The sequence below is a fragment of the Pygoscelis adeliae genome, unplaced genomic scaffold (genome assembly GCF_000699105.1).
Source record: "Pygoscelis adeliae isolate BGI_AS28 unplaced genomic scaffold, ASM69910v1 Scaffold226, whole genome shotgun sequence".
Lineage (NCBI taxonomy): Eukaryota > Metazoa > Chordata > Aves > Sphenisciformes > Spheniscidae > Pygoscelis > Pygoscelis adeliae.
Genome location: NW_008824983.1, coordinates 4,257,938 through 4,263,667, shown reverse-complemented (window position 1 = coordinate 4,263,667; position 5,730 = coordinate 4,257,938). Strand labels below are relative to the sequence as shown.

General features: G+C 40.5%; 1 protein-coding gene across 1 annotated transcript in view; it reads left to right on the top strand.

Annotated features, from left to right (window-relative positions):
- Nucleotides 1-5,730, top strand: part of DNAH11 (dynein, axonemal, heavy chain 11) — a 166,996-nt gene that overhangs the window by 97,365 nt on the left and 63,901 nt on the right.

The window sequence follows — 5,730 nt, the reverse complement described above, 5'->3', positions numbered from 1 at the left end:
AGGGAGGGAAGTGAAGGGGAAAGAAGAGAGGCGTGTCATTCATAGCACTGTCTTTGCAGAATCCTTCAGTTCTAGGCTTTTTAGGATCTTATAGATACAAAATTCCTTTAACCCTTTTCAATACAGTTAAATATATTCACTAGTGCTGTAGCAAGTGAGGCTGAAATATTGCAGTGCACAGTCCAGGCTAACTAAAGAAAAGTTTTCCCTCTGTTCAGCAACTAAGCAGGTGAAAATTTCCCCTGTAACCACATGGCAAATGCATTTAGTGTTTTAATATCTGCGCAATTATTCTCTTTTTGTTCCTGATTGATCTGGAGTACAACTTGTTTGTTTTCAGAAAAAAATCATGCATTAGTGAGGTTTCTTTTCAGGGAAAAGGAATATTCTCATATTCTTCGAAGAGTTTTAACAAGCTGCCTCTGCTCCCACCCAGCATGGGACAACACTGTCGTGTTATCGGTGAGACTGCTCGGGTATTTGCTGGTGGAGTAATTCACATAGATCTAGAAAAGATTTACTTTCTTTCAGCAATTGTAGTTGCAGTAGTTTCACTCTGGAGTGCTGTTATATTTGGGACAATTTCTTTGTACAGGCGATTTGTAATCATGAGGGACAGGATTTCAGGAACGCCCAAGAAGAGCCTTCTGGTTTTGGTCAAGGGTAGCACCAGTCCCGGGGCAAATCTCTGCCTAAGAGGTTGATGCATTTACAGCATTTGTCCTCCATTCAAACCCCTGCAAAATACACGGGGTCCTCAGGAGATGAAGGCGAAGGAGAGGGGGAAGTCTGCAGGGGTGCCCGGGGCTGCTTCCAGGGTACCCGGCGGGCCCTTCCCCTCCCCGGGGCTTGGGCGAGGCGGCCCGGCGGCAGGGGCTCCCTCGCCGCGGGCTGGTACCCGTGCTCCAGCGGCATACGGATGCCTCCTATAGGGCTGCAGGGGAAAGAGAGGTGTTTGCAAATCCTCCTCGTTTGTATTTTTCCATCGGCATCTTCTCCTTTATTTTACCAGCTCGTAAGAGATTTAAAGTGTTACTAGGACAGTTATTTGTGGTCCGGTGGACTATGTGGGTGTTTTGCCCTTTTTTTAATGTGATACCAACTTACATATTCCCATTTATTTTAAAGAAACTGCTGGAATTACATGGAGAAAAGAGAACAGGATTTGTTTTGACTTAAATGCATTTTTTTTTCCAAACCCTTAATTGATTATATTTTGCTGCTTTGAAAAGACATCTGGTCTTCAGAATTTAGGCTTTTAATACTGAAACTGTTTGGGAGGAGTTATTTTTTTTTATTTTTTATTTAAGGATTATGTTCCTATATAATTCCTTTTGTAGATATTTAGGAAGGAATTCACTGATCCAAGTGACTGTTTATGACTCTCTTTTGCACATTGGTATTAACTGATCCTGGTAAATATCTTTCTTGTTCAGTTCCCAGCAAGTGAAATAAATGGCAACTAACAAAATAATGTGACACTTTATTGACAGCGAGTTAAGGTTTTTGTGTCATCAACGTACGTAAAGCGGTAGTGGGTGCCTGAGTCATGTCTGCATGTGCAGCCGATGAGAAGACTGACAGACAAGACAGCAGAATGCAAAAAAATATTAGGAGGAGACAGGGGAAGGATTTGAAATTGATGGGAAAAGTGAACCCAGAACAGGGACGTTGAAATAGCATAGAAACTATGACAGTGTTATGGGGGGAGAGGAGGGGAGCTCAACCAAAAGAGGTAGAAGGGATGCAAAACTGAACCAGAAAGGGAGGAGAGGTGTACAGCAAAGAGTCTGAGGAGGAGTGAAAGGGAGGTGAAGGGAGAATGGTCACAGAAAAATAGTTAGTAAAAGGAGGGGGGACAGGAGAGTTGCAGAGGTGTATTAAGATATCAAAAGAATGAGAGAGGCAGGGTGGAAAAGGACCACCCTGAAGAACAGAGGGAATCTTAGCTGCAGTCTGCCATCCCCTCTCCATTGAAGATTTATAGGAGGTGGTCTCCTCTCATTCTCTCATCTCTAGTGCTGGCGTGGTGATACGTCGTTTCACTTGCTCCATTTTAGATATCTCTGGAAAGCCTTTTGTTTGTTCTTAGTACAGAAATCTTGTTAGCCAGGGCTCATGTACGCCTGGAGTTCTGAAACATACTGTAATTGTGCTGTCCCTTATGATGAGCAATGCAAGATCTGTTCCTGAGTGATTATCTTGGCATAATTGACACTTAGTTCCTAATTGTCCTGTTTCAGTGTTTCCCAAAAAAACCCAACAATAGTTGGTTTTTTTCTGTTTTTTGGGTTTTTTTCCTGTTCATCACTGTATAACAACATTACAGATTTTTTTAATTAGCATAGCTTGAAGTTAAGCTAATGATCTTTTTTTTCCCCTCTTAAAAGTTCAATACAAATATGACATCATATCTACATTGTTTTAACAAAAACTGGAAAATTTCTGGGTTTAAAGGGTAAGAGAAAGCCATAAAAAATTCACGGTGACTGTGGGAGTTGAGAAGGAAGTCTTAGATTCTCCGTCTCTTTATCTTCAAAGTCTAGGTACTTTTCTGGAAGGTACAGTTTACCCAGGGAAGGAGGGGGGAAGACTGAGCTCAGGAGGGAGATGGTGAGCTGCAGCATCAGTATGGGCTATGAAGGATGCTGTGAACATCCCTTCTGCCCTGTGTGAAAGTATCTGAATAGAAAGAACAAGTGATCCTCCTTAATTATGGTGCCCGTTGAAAATAAGTCCCATGAGCCCCTTTTCACTCGGAAGGACATTGGACAATGTGCGGGTTAAGGACAAGAGACGGTGAGTTCAGAGATATTTGGGGAGAAATGAGAGTATCAGAAATTTAATCAATTTGGATGTGCCTGATTTCTTGGGAGAAAAGAAAGGAAAAGAGCCCTCTTCTGTTTCAGCACTCAAATTGCTAAACTTACATTTAAAAAGAGCACAAGCAAAGAATACTGTGCAGCGAGTCTGAAATCCATGTACGGAGCTTAACGAACTTACAAAAGCGCCTCATTTGGTATAAAACATGATCTATAGTATTTTGAAATCATGTCCCCGTCTCCGCATTTAACACGACACAATCTCTCTTCCTTACTTTCAGCTGGTTTCACATATCAGCACTGAGTACAGAATTAAAGAGTCAGGATTGTTGAATCCATCCCTTTGAAAATAACAGCAACGTACATCTCTGCCATCTCCTTCGAGTGTTTTGCAGTTGCTGTCTTTTATGCTGCTCCTCCAGTGCTTAGCACCAAACGGTGCACACTGTTAAGCATACCAAGGATAAATTCATTATACTCTTAATTTATTGTATTCCAAAGTATTTTACAACATGTGGTATGGCAAAGGAGAAGCCTGAAGTAACTTTTTTGCCTTCTCCCCTTGCCTCTTACACTCCCCACTCCCTCCACGCTCACCTCTTCCTTCAGACACACGCTGGCTTGGTTTTATTCTCAGTTTTGATAGCTGCCTGTGGGATGCATTCAAGTTCAGTGGCATTGGTCTTTTTTGCTCTTTGCTTGGCGTGTTTCAGCTAGCTCAGCTTAACTGCAAAGAGCTAAGTTTTGTCAAGTTGGTAGTGACTAATTTACATCCTGAGGAAAGTAAAAGGGCAAAACTCCTGTTTGAACTATACTCATAACTTGCATTGGGTTGGGGTTTTTTTTGAATGCTTAAGGCAGCCAAGGCCTAGAATAGAGAGACTGCATGAGAATGAACAGACTTCACCCTTATATTTTCTTTCAGATTGTATATAGTCTTATTGCTCAGTCATCTTTAGGACTATTGAATGGTTTTGATTTGCACCAGCCTAATCTTCATTATTGGCTTCAAGCTACTTTATGCTTTCTAGTGAACTGCAGTTAAATCAGATTTTGTTACTGTATCAACTCTTTTTTGTTTGCTTTTTTTTCATAAAGAAGGCTAAATTAGCAATAATAATTTCCTTTGCCTACAACCCTGAATGGGCATATATTGAAAAGTACAATGTAGTATTAGAAAAAAAAAAACCCTGGAGATAAATGAATGGCAGAATAAATAATTTATGCTAATGAAATTACTGCAATTAGTAGTTCCACAATGACCCTTTTAAAAGCCACAGCTGTTAATGTCAGGAAGTGCTGTCACCGCTGACCTTATCATAAGAGAAAGTGACAAATTGAAAATGCAGGGAAGACCAATCCTCAAAGAGGTCTGTTCGGGAACGATTAGTGTTTTCTGAAAACCAGTGTGAATTACAACCAGCTGCTCTCTGGCTCGGCGTGTCTCCCATGCTGTGCCATTTTGTTAAGCTCGATAACAATAGTTATTTTGCCCCATTGAGACAAGTTGTCTCGGGCCACTTCCAGCTCTACCGGAACCCACTTCTTCCCTCACTGATTTACAAATGAAACTGTTGTTAGAGGGCTTTTCAGGGCTGCTGAGTAGAGACCTCTCATAAGGATCATGTGTAAGGAGGTTGTCTTTCGCGAGGAAGAGCTGTACTGCAGGGTGCGTGTGTGTCACAATGAAAAAAAGGAGAAAAAGGCTGAAATGCATTTCAGTTGGAAGCCAAGCGCTGCTCAAATCTGCATAAAATGTCCATTCCTTTTTTTTCTTGCTTTTACAAACAGTTTTATTTTTAAGATGAATTTATGCTAGCTTTGCCTCAACTAATGATGTTCTGATTTTTTATTTGTAAAGCAATTTATTTCTGCTTTCCCTAAATGCGAATCATTCTTTATTTAGTCCTTGTTTTAATTTCTGTTTTTTGTAATCATAGGTGAAATAAGTATTCTTCTAAACTAGCTTTTAAAAGTCACAAGAAAATAATGAGGTTTCTTACTGAGAAAAATGGCAAGTCTTTCTGCATCAACCTGATTGTAATATTAATGATGTAGGCTTAAAACATTTAACTGCATCAACAGCCACTCGTGAGCAATTTTCCCGAAGTTCCCTAAGCATTATTGACAATGCTTTGGTAAATTATGTGTGACTTTCCTAAGAGTTGGTGTAGCTCATTTAATTCATATTAATTGATTTTTAGGCTTCCCTTGATTAATTGAACTGGGTTCGTCTTGTACAGAATGCAATAAATAATCATTAAAATGAGGGAGATGTGACTCCACAAATTATAAAGTTAAGTATGCTAGAAGTCATAGAGGACAAAATGGAAGTTAGTTACAGTGATGGAGTTAAATAGATTTTCTTAGTATTTCCCTGTTAATTTTGCATACAGTACTCTTGCTTAGCCATGTGTATGCATATATTCTAGTAATATAGGTAGATAGGGTCCTTTAAAACAGACAGAAATGAATTTTGGGGGGTTCTTATTTCACCTTTATCCTGGGGAAGTATACTCCAACTCAAAGTAGTGTAGTAGTATCTTGTATTTGCTAGTTCAGTTTTCAAAAAAATTTAGAAAACGGACCTTTGAGCTTTAGTCCCGGCACTACCTCTCTTCTTGCTGTGAGAGGTGAATAAAGACAGGCATTCTACCTCTGCATCTTGCTCAGAAATACATGACTAAATGACCATCTGGAGCTGTTTTAAATATGCCTGGCCTGTTTTGGTTATCATATAGTATGCGAAAAGAGTTTTCCAGTCTCACGGCTGCATTTTCCTCCCTGTGATGAGAGAGAAGCCCATGCAGTGCTGCGTGGCACCCAGCGCAGCCCCCTGGGGCCGCAGGACCGCTGTGGGGTCCCTTCTGCAGCATGCTGAGTTTTGCTCAAAGCTGCAGGAATACTT